This window comes from Falco punctatus (assembly GCF_963210335.1).
Source record: "Falco punctatus genome assembly, chromosome: 4".
In the NCBI taxonomy this organism is placed as follows: Eukaryota; Metazoa; Chordata; class Aves; order Falconiformes; family Falconidae; genus Falco; species Falco punctatus.
Window position 1 is genome coordinate 74719220 of NC_137583.1, and position 11035 is coordinate 74730254.

An 11035-nucleotide genomic window follows, 5' to 3' on the forward strand; every position below is an offset into this window, starting at 1 on the left:
GCTAAAATAAACATAATATGAAACCTTAGAGGACATGATCCTAAATGTAACCTCCCCTCCTCGAGGTCATTAGATGTCCCTACAGGTAGGAATGAGGCAGGAGCCATGGGGGGTGAAATTAAGCAAACCTCTGCTTATGCCCTGGGACTGTGCTGCTCCAGCACCAAGCACCAGTTTTTTGTGGGCACAGGAGAGGTACCTACCATCAGCAGGAGATGCTGGACACCTTCCTGCAGGAGGGAGATAACTGCTGGGTGGGGGATGCAAGAGAAAAGCCCTCACTGGCTTCACACTGCTCTGCTGACTGGGTAGTGCTGCCTGAATACTTTGTTGTAGGAAGCCAAGCTGAAACCTGAAGGGACCCTTTTATGTATTTACAGATACAAATACAGACAGAGAATTGGGCATTTTGAAAAGCCTCACTTCCTGAAAACTTGCTGTATAGGTTACACTGTCTTGATGATTATTGTCTCTAATATGTGCATGTGATTTATTAGACATATGCTTTGACACTACCCAGCTTTTAGGAAATCAGGCTCAGATGTGGTTTAGGTAAAAGTTCTGACCAGGTCATAAGGAAGAGCATCACAGTTCTCCAAATGACAGATAATTCTTGTCTGGAAGTCGGCAACCAAATTTGCCATATCTAATATTGTCACATGAGATTGATGGAATTAATGAGTTTGGGTAATAAATGTTATAAAGATATTGCTCTAATTGTACTAGTAATTGATGCTAATTTATTTATTAAATAAATGCAGTAGCATAATGGTAAAAAAATGAAGGAAATTAATTACGATTATTTTCATTCATATGATATCACTTGCTTTCTTTAATAATGAGAACTAAAAAATGGTATGGTGATTCTCACAATTAAACCCGCTCAAAAATGATGGCAGAATTTTATCTTGCTTTAGATTAGAATTATTTCCTTTTTGAAGCCTTCAGTCAGTCACCAGTGAGAAAATAATATAGTATGTGGCATTCTGCTATTATTTGCTATGGCCTGTCTCTCAGACAGCCAAATTTCCACATTCGTGTGTCTGTAATGCTGAAATGTCAGCTTAGATGCATTTTTCTTCTGCCTTATGTCCCTTGAATAATAAAAATATTGGTATTAATATACTGGCATCACTAAAAGTGCCATCCCTTTCAGCTGACTAAAATGAGTCACTGACTTTTCTTTTATACACTGGACATCATATCGCTCTAGAGATCAGTTTATATGACAAATTAGCTGTCATTCAAGTAAAAATAAATCTTACCAGAAATACCTTCCATGCTGTTGTCCATGTTGACAAATAATATAACAGAGATGATGGATAATGTGGGTTCCCATTAGATTCTGATGATATAGTTGTATCTTATCTTTGGACTTTCTTGGGTAATTTTATCCTGTATTCAAATTGGGTTTTACTGTCTCCTCAGTATCTGCAGCTGCCTGGCTTTAGTCCCTGAAGGCCAAGAGAAGGGTCAAGAAATACTGGCAATTTAAGCTAAATCCTAAACTCGGTAAAATTACATCTGGCTTTACCCAAGACATAGGAAGTGAAGACCTGAGCTCCTGTGGGTGGGATAGCTGCTTGATGCATGAAAATTGCAGCAGAACAGTGCTGCTCTTGGTGAAAAAAATGCTGAGGTGTGGCTACAGCTGCCCCACAGCATCCAGGCTTTGTCCAGGGTGAACAGAGCTTTGCTGGCCATTCTTCTCTGGATTATATTTTTCTTTTTATAGTGAATTTGACTCAACAACGTTAAACAGCATCAGGATGAGAGCACCGAGAAAAATATGTCCTTTGGCAGTCAGAAATCATTGAGCAGATGGCAAGATACCCTCCCTATCAGTGTGGTACAGGAATCAGCAGAGAACAGACCTGTCCATAGCAGTGATGGACAAAGTAATGTCAGAGGGTTTTGTTATGATAATATAGTTGAGGCATGGACAGAGATTCCTCAAGCCTGGCCTTGATCCATCTGTTTTACTCATATTGTTGGAGAGCTGGCCAGCACTCAATTTGAAGTTTAACTGGAGTTTATCTAGAGATTAAGTGAAAAAGAACATCAGTTAAAATTATTTATCTTTAGGTAAGAGGAATAAAAAATTAAATCTTGTAAGGCACAGGCCAGAAGAAGTAGTTAAAAGTGCTAGAACAAACAATGAGGTGGACAGTCTGCAAGTTCTAAAAAAAGATTAATGCAGAAAGATGGTATGGATTCATAAAAATAAATCATGTCAAGCTAACTTGGTTTCTGCCTTTGATGAGATAATAAGCTTCATAGAAAAGAGGAATAAAGGGGACATATCTCTTGACTTCAGCAAAGCATTTGACATTACTCCACATCAGAAAAAAATCGGTGTGGTTAATGCTTTTGAAATTGTTAGACAGATGGCTGACGAACCACAATTGAAGAGTAATTATTAATGCAGCTCAGGCAAACTGCAGAGTGCACTCACATCATAGACGGACTGGTGTTTTATCTAGTATTAAAGAAATACAGATATTCACCATATCCCCACAAAAAATGGCGGTAGAATGTGCAAGTACGGCCAGAGACTCTGTCACGCTGTATGTCCAGTCCAGTCTGACAGCAGCACGCTGCTCAGCATGGCTGAATATGGCAGAGGCAGTGGAAGGCAGGTTTGTGAGAAGGAACTACTGAATTACTAACATAATTACTAATTTTTCCTATGCTGCAGGAGACTATGGTACAAATCACGATAGGTTCCCTTGCAGCAGTCCTAAACCATTCTTCTGGTTTGCCTTTCAACTCATTTTAGTCTTTTCTTCTGCCTTAGCCATTATCTCAGATCCACCATGAGCTCCCCTGAGTTCCTCTGCTTTTCTTGCTGTGTCACCATATATAGTATGTTCCTTCCCAGTCCTTCACTAACCTATCATGTTCTTCTGTCCTGACTTTGCACTTGGTGCCCCCAAAATTCTTCTGTCCCATGAATTCTTGCCATTGGTGGTATGCGAGACCCCCGGCTGCTGCACCGTGCCGTTATGCTCATGCCTTTCCAGCTGCCTTTGGTTTCATTGTCTCTGGTACTCCAGAACCTCCTTCAGAGGGTCCAGTCCCCACAAAATTCCAGGAGGCCTCAGAAGTCAGCTCCACCACCAAGCACTGCAGTGCTTCACGTTAGAGGATCAGACACTCATATGTGATGGTCTGCTTGTTCACTTGCAGTATTTCTCATCTGAAGCTGGTCCATGGGTTGGAAAATGCTTTGGCCAACTAAAGGAAAAAAAAAAAAAAGAGAGAGTGTATTTTGTTTGCTATATTATATTTCTGAGGATGTCAAGGGATACAGACCTGCTTCCAACATGACTGGCATGGGTCAGTGCCTTGCAGCTTTCAGTAATGTTTCTTGAATGTCCATGAAATCACTTCAGATTATGATCCCCACTTTTAGTCCTCGTAAGGCTTTAGGTTCAGGACAGCTGTTCCTCTGGTACCCTATCTGTTTCTTACCTTAAGTCAATTTGCCATATTTTTCTCGCAGTTATAACTTGTCCACTGTCCCTCATAAAACATCTCAGTCAGTTAAAGGGTTGGAAGTTTTAATCCTCATCAACAACAGATACTTTTCTCTAGACAAATACATAACAAGGTCAAACGTCAAAGGTTCTTGTCGTAAGCCTCTCTTTATTGTTCATTTTTATGCAACATATTATAGTTGAATATTTTTCCTCAATAATAAACAAATAATAATATCGTTTCACTGGTTTTTGTCCCTTCATCTCTTGCTATTTCTTGCATCTCAGCTGTAAATTCATTAAAATGACTGGCTATTAGTGATAGAATTTTGTACTTTTCCCCCTAAGGAGTCCCTTTCAAGTCATTGTCCTCCTGAATCCAGTTTACATGCCTATGTTACAACATTTGATTTTGATTGAAGTAATTGATTCACATGTATTCCAAGACAGATAGGTAAAAGACTTGAGTTGGAGAGAGACATTAAAGAAGTCAACTTTAATTACATCCCCTGTACCTTCAAATGTATGCAGGTGTCAAATGTGCAGGAATTGGAGAGGAACTTTTTTCAGGGACATAAGACAAGGGGTAATGGCTTTAGGCTGAAAGGGAGTAGATTTAGGTTAGATACAAGGAACAAACTCTTCATTATGAGGGTGGTGAGGTGCTGGAGCAGGTTGCCCAGAGAAGCTGTGGATGCCCCATCCCTGGAAGTGTTCAAGGCCAGGCTGGATGGGGCTTTGAGACACCTGATGTAGTGGAAGGTGTCCATGGCCACAGCAGAGGGATTGGAACGAGATGATCTTTAAGGTCCCCTCCAGCCCAGACCATTCTATGGTGGTATGATAATATGAATGATACGATACTCAGCAGGTAACACTGAATAGGTGTTCTGCAGCTGTCAATGAGGCAAATAGTTTCTGCGTGTCTGTAAACTGAACCCATCAGAAATTAAGAGAAAAACATGATTATGCATTTAAGACAATCCTGTAGGCACAGTAGTTCTGTGGTACAGGAGCAAAAATTATTTATATTCTGGTGATACATCAAATATGGACTATGTATTCCTGGTATCACTGAAAGTTGAAAAGATACTTGGCTCTTGATTGGATTAATGAATAATATGTTTTTAAATATATTAAAAAATAAAAGCCTGCCCATGTTCTATTAAAACACTGTCTATCATCAACAGTATGAAGACATTTGTATAAATAATTATTTAATGGTTTTTATTTTAGAATTATTTGTACCTATTTTCAGTATGTGCAAGTTTTCAATGTATTTTCATTGATTCACATAATTTCATTATGTTTTAGCAAGAAACTTCTCATTGTTGAATGTTGATCCCTCTGCCTGCAATACCCTTGAGATTTAGCCCTCTGAAAAGGATTTATGAAACTACTTTGGATTATTGAACTTGGTCTGTGCATTAGCTAGTTTAAGCTAGTTTAAACTGAATATCAGGATTGAAAGGGGCTGAAATTTCCCATAGAATTATTTTGATTCTCTTTCCACCCATTTTTCCAGAACTTGCAGGCCTGTATTCTCTTGCCTGAAGCACGTGCATTCTTTCTGGTCTATCTTAAATAAGAAACATTTACTGTATCATTCTGTATAGCAGTATCATTAATCAAGGGTTTGATAGAGCAATTCATACAGCTCTTACCATCTTTTGTGTTTTGTTGATGAATTCTTCCCCAAATAAGGAAATCTTTTTAAGGGTAAATGCTTAATATTCCACCAACTATGCTGGCATCATTCAAGAAAGGCTTTTGTAGCCTGAACCAAATTCAGTTCACCAGATGAAGTGATAAACAATTGCTTCATGGGATATTGGTTGATGACCACTTCGAGAATTTGTCACTTGTTAAAGTAGCTTGATTGACAGACTAAGTGTTTGAACAGCACTTATATGACCTATGTCCGAAGTTACATAAATGCTCACATATCCAATTGTCATATACCAAAGTAGCAATTTATGTTTTCACTTTGTGCTTAGGTTCATATTACTGATTTATGTTCAATTCTCACAGACTGTCTAAGAGCAAATAAAATATGGGAATTTTAATGTAGTAAAACCTGCAGTTTAAACGTTTCTTGAAAGTTTAATTTCCCTTAACTCAAATGCATTTATTGGAAAATCTGGGGATGCTCAGACCCTGTAAATAGATTAAACTGTCATTCATGTGGTAGTTGCAGCTGAGCTTCACATTTTCTGCCCAGAAGCAAGTAGCCACTGCCGTGAACATTATTTTGTGAGAAAATACTCATTCCAGTATTATCAAGGCAAATAAAATTATTAATTATATTAAATATTAAAATGTTTAAAAGCTAATATGTAATTTTAAAGATGCAAGATAAAAGCAGCAAAATCCATTGTAACAAGATAAATAAGGACACGGAGTTAGATAAATGAGGTTAGCACTTAGATTAATACAATCAGTTTGATACCATCTGGTTGGTAATCTCTGGTGAGGAAGACTTCGCAGTTAAGGTTCTTTACAATATAGGTCATAGTTGACCATTTCCATCAGGAAAGTTCAGACAATTTTCATTGTAATTGTTATAACTGATTTTGAACAGTTAGTCTTATACATTGCTTTCGCATGTAACAACTACGTAGAACATCCTAAGAGAGATATGGCAAGGAAGTACTATGTGCTTGATCTCAGAGAAAGGAGAGATGGTGAAATATCTGATCTTTTTCTGAAATCCATTCCTCCAGGTTACGATATTATCAGCCCACATCCCTGTGAGCTAGTTCTCTTTCTTTGTTCAAATTGGGAAGTTAAGAACAGTACTTCTAATCTAGGTACCATATCTAGGGGAGCTTAAGGAAGAGCATGAGTTGAAGCTGACTGAAATTCCATCTGACTCATCCTGCCCAGTATCAAGGGGCACGGACTGAAGCAGGAACAGGTTCGCCACCTGCAACTTCAAAAATGGATTGCAGCCTTAGCCTCCTGGACCACACACAGAAACTGATGACAGGGAGAGGGAAATTTTAAGGATGCTGAAGGGGAAGCGCAGCCAGGGAGTAGGCCAGGCTCCCACCACTGCCATGCCAGGTCCTGGTCAGAGAGAAGACTGAGGTGGTGGAGCAGGTGGTAGAGTCTCCCTCAAGAGAGGCTTGGGTTTGCTGGCCACAGATCTCAGCTTGTGAGACAAGAACCTTCTTCCTACAGTGCCTCCTGCCTGCTCCAGTGTCTCCTCTACCCACTTCTCTTGAGCCTTCCCTCGTGCCCAGCATCTTCATCCTCTGTTGTAGGCAGGGCAGAGTAAGGACTGTGGGACCACTTGGGAGGCACGATTTTATTTCTGTGGTATTACATTTCCCTACTCCGGCCTAAAGAGTACAGTGGGATTTCAGGAATTATGGGTGCTTGGCAAATAAGACTAAGGAGGTTTATAAAATACAGAGGGCAGCTGGAATTACAGGGAGAAAAAGAAAAAATGGAATCGGATCCCGATCTCCAAAGACTTTAAAATTCCTCTTTGTAGCCATCACTGTCAATGCTTCAAGCCTGTTCTTCTGTCGCAGTAGCAGAGCAATGGGAGAGATGTTACAGGGAGCATTTAGATTTTTTTTTCCTTTTAAAATATGAATGCAGTGATTTTATGTTTTAGTCTGACTTCTTAATGCATAACTACGCTGCCCAACCAGTACTGAGGAGCAAAGTTGATCTCTTCCTGTGGTTATAAACTACACTCTGTAGCATCCTTTTTTGCACCATTCAATTCTGGCTGGTGACTGGTGCTTTTCCATCTTAGTCCCAGTACCTGTAGTGTCATTTATTTTTACCGCTTACGTTTTGTTGTTTTTTTTTCCCACAGAATGATGTATGTGGATGATTTTGCTTCGATATGGAATCAGAACACTGCAGTCTGTGTTCAACCAAGAGGTAGCTTGCTCCCCTTTATTTGAAGAATTGGAAGTTGCTGAATGCAGACGTATTTTTTTGATAACATACTTGATGTCTATACATATAGTTTAAAAAAATCTCATGCCTTTGCAATTCTAATTTTTTATTTCCCAGTAATTCCTTTCCAGATGCTTGTATTATGATCATAGCCAGAAACTGACCCGTTTTCATTTAATCTGTCTTCTAACTGTACATTATGTTAGCCTGGAATAAATCAAAATCATAGAGGTTTCCCTAAAGCCATGCAGAAATGAGATCCTCTTTTCCTGCTTTTGGGTTCTGTGCTACACCTTGCAGCACAGTGAAGAAGAATGTTAAAATTATGACTACAGTCTAATCTATGAAAATGAAGAATTGGGTGTGAAAGCTATTTTTAAAAAATTTATTCATGATAACTGCAATATGTGATCCAGTTTCCATATATTGGGAAAGAAGCTGGAAATACATAACCTTATAACTTACATCCCACTCTGAGTCTTTCATTCCACAAGTGCATCCAGTTTTGGTTTCCAAAAACACCTCTTCTGGCCATTTGTTCTCTTGGTAGAGTGTTGACAATGTCAGAGGAAAAAGCACAGAAAATGGGAACATTACATCATGGAGGTTTGAGAGCCGAGTCAAACCACACAAGGGCAGATCTTGCTTAAGGCTACTTTCAGGTCTGTCTGTGGAGACGAATCCTGTTTTCCAACAGATGATTAGTTTTCTTTGGGGTTTAAGGGTCTAAGCTAACCTTTGCACAGCTATAGACCATATCTCTGTTAGCCAGTAGTGAATCTAATGGGAGTGGATTAGTAGAGTAAAAACATTAGTACTAAGGACACAGTGTTCACACTACACGTATTTCAGGAGTTTTATGGCAAAACCCCTATAGACTGGTCCAATAGACTGGTGTTCATCGTCTACAGGTTGGAGTACAGTGCCGGCAGTCCTGGAGAGAGTCTTCGGATCCATATGCTTTAAGACTATAACATGAACCGAAGCTCATTAGGTGACCAAGAGATTTATTTCAAAAGCACACTCCTGATCTGAATGAAAACACTAATGCAGGTGCACAGTATGAAATCTTCTACCAGGTTGTGAGCCTCATAAAGTTTGAGGGCTAATGACATTGGCGTTGAAGGTGTAGTCTATAATATCGAAGAAATTGAGAATATACCTTAAATCATGCCACCTCTTGGGTTTCAAGAGCACTTTAAAAGCTATACAGTTCATAAGATATATTTTGTATTGTGCTATATTTTAAGGCCTCATCCATTTCTCCATGGGCAATTTTTAAGCAGGCAGGGTAATTATGCTAAAGTGCTAGTAGTATTTGAATCACACAGTAGACATTTTCATGTTTTTATGCAAATACAGATCACTGCTTATCTCTATAATTTAGAAAACTCTTTTCTTTGCCGAAGTGGTTTGGAAATCTGTGACTCCTAATGATACATTTTGTTTGTAATTTGCACTGGGTGTATACCGCATCTCTGAGCTGAAGAAAGGAGGAAAGCACAATGCTAAAGGCTATCTGAAAAGCTACTTGGTATAAACTGCTGTTGAGTGTGTATATTCACATTTGTGTGTATATTCACATCAGAAGTGTGCCCACCCCCTCTTCCCTGGCAGGTGAAGACGTACAGCTCATTCCTCTACCACAGAAACTAATAGCATTATGGCTTTTGTATTTTCTTATTTAGAGTGCAAACGCATTATATTTGCGGGTGATATCTCAACAGCAGTTTATACCACGTAGCTTTTATTTCCAAAGCCCTCTGGAAGCCCACTGTCAGGCGACTGCCTCTCCTCCCTTGTGCCTCAGCCACTCCTGCTCCTGGGGTGGGGGCTGTGGGAGGTCAGTCATGCTAGGGTCTGCAAATGGCACGGATTTGAAGTCGGGAGCAAGGCCTGGAGGGCACAAGGCTTTTCAGATCTGTAAAGCACATGCAGGGGATGTGTCGGTCGGTTCATGCACTTGGGAGCCACAGCGATTGCTTCTTCCTGTGGCCCCATCCTCAGCATGAGCACAGATGCCAGCTTGAATCCCAGGGATGGAGACAAGGTGTGTAGGGGTGTGGAAGAAATGCTGGGGGGGCACGTGTGCCGGGTGTTGAGAACAGCTTTCACCTGGGACTGCTTCACCTTAAATGTTTGCAATGAACTGTGTGATGTTCTTTCTTCTGGGAAGCTGGTGAGCCTCAGTCTGGGTGGGTACAGTTTTGGTTCTGTACTGCATGTATTGATGGTGGGGAGGGATAAGAGAGGGGACATGCAGCATCCTTTAGCAGACATGTTAGTTTCATGGTAGATATGTGTGACTTGTCTCCTAATGCAAAGTTTTTCAGTCCACATCCGTTTTTTCTCTTCTGGCTGGTTCCAGTGTGGGATGGTTTTAGGAGATGTTTGCCTCTAATCTCCAAAGAGTTGGCAGCATTATCACATATTTCCTCTTTTTTCAGTCCAGAACACTTTCAACTCTGCTCTGAGGAAGGTAAGACGGGGAGGGTTTCTTAGTGTGAGCTATGGTCCTTCATATTTAAGCCTTGTTGTCTTCGATGAAAATAGATTCTGCCTTACACGTAGTATTCCTGTCTTTCCTTACACTGCTATCCACTGTGCTGTGTGCATTCAGCTTTTGGTTTTTTTGCATTTATAATTAAAAATAATAATGAGTTTTTCTGTCAGATAAGTTACTGCTGTCCAATTCCACCAAGTAACCTCAACCTTAGACATAATGGGATTTGAGCACTTGAATGCTAACCAGATTGCTTCAGATATTCATGTCCATGAACCTCCAAAGTTGTGCTTTTCTTTCCAACCATGACCATGAGGCTCAAAAGGATGTTGGGGATATTTTTTCTTGCTGTTAGGAGAAGGTTTTCTGGAAAGCATTAATTTTCAAGTGTTTCATGCTGTGCTACTACTATGAAGTTTTGCCTGCATTGACAGTGTGACTGTTTTTCCCAGTGCTGCTCTGTTACACTAGAAGGCACAGCCCAGTTTGATAAGTTTTTCCAACTTTTATGTGAACTGTCATAGTATCTTATGTAGCTGTAACATCTTATTTTCCAATTTGTGTCTTAGTCTCCTGTATTTAATTGGTTAATTTCGCGTATCTTGACCAGTATTAAGCTTTTCCAGTCACCTCAGCAACAGAACAATTGAAATTGAACTCAATAATTCTGATTCATACAAGCCTCTGCTAAAAAGACTTTTGTAGCATGGTACTCTGTGGGTAGTGTTTACTAATTTTTATGTTGCTTAGCAAACATTAAGGCTTGGTAAGATGTATGTAAAGATATCACAGGCTTCTAAATTTACTCTAAGGTAAAAACTTTTGTCTGTTAGATAGAATAACCCCAGTATGGTTATAAAAAAGACTGCTGAGATAGCACCAGGTTCTTATGTGGTATGTTATTGCCAAAGATGATTTTCAGCTTCTAAGATAACCAAAAAATGTTGAAAAGATTTTAATTATCTCAGAATTTACTCTTTCAATGTAGTGAATGGGACTGTGTAGAGTGAACATAGCCAGACCTTTCTTTTTCCAGATATTCAGATTTAGGTCAGGTGAGCTGTTTTGGAAATGTACGTTTTGGCAAATTGTTTTGATTTGAACAGCCCAAATATTTTGTTTAAGTATTTTCAAA

General features: G+C 39.6%; 1 protein-coding gene and 1 long non-coding RNA gene across 2 annotated transcripts in view; one reads left to right on the forward strand and one right to left on the reverse strand.

Annotated features, from left to right (window-relative positions):
- The window catches only part of ZNF804B (zinc finger protein 804B), a 272987-nt gene that overhangs the window by 78049 nt on the left and 183903 nt on the right, over window positions 1-11035 (forward strand). The window lies entirely within an intron of this gene.
- The window catches only part of LOC308063085, a 384803-nt gene that overhangs the window by 26594 nt on the left and 347174 nt on the right, over window positions 1-11035 (reverse strand). The window lies entirely within an intron of this gene.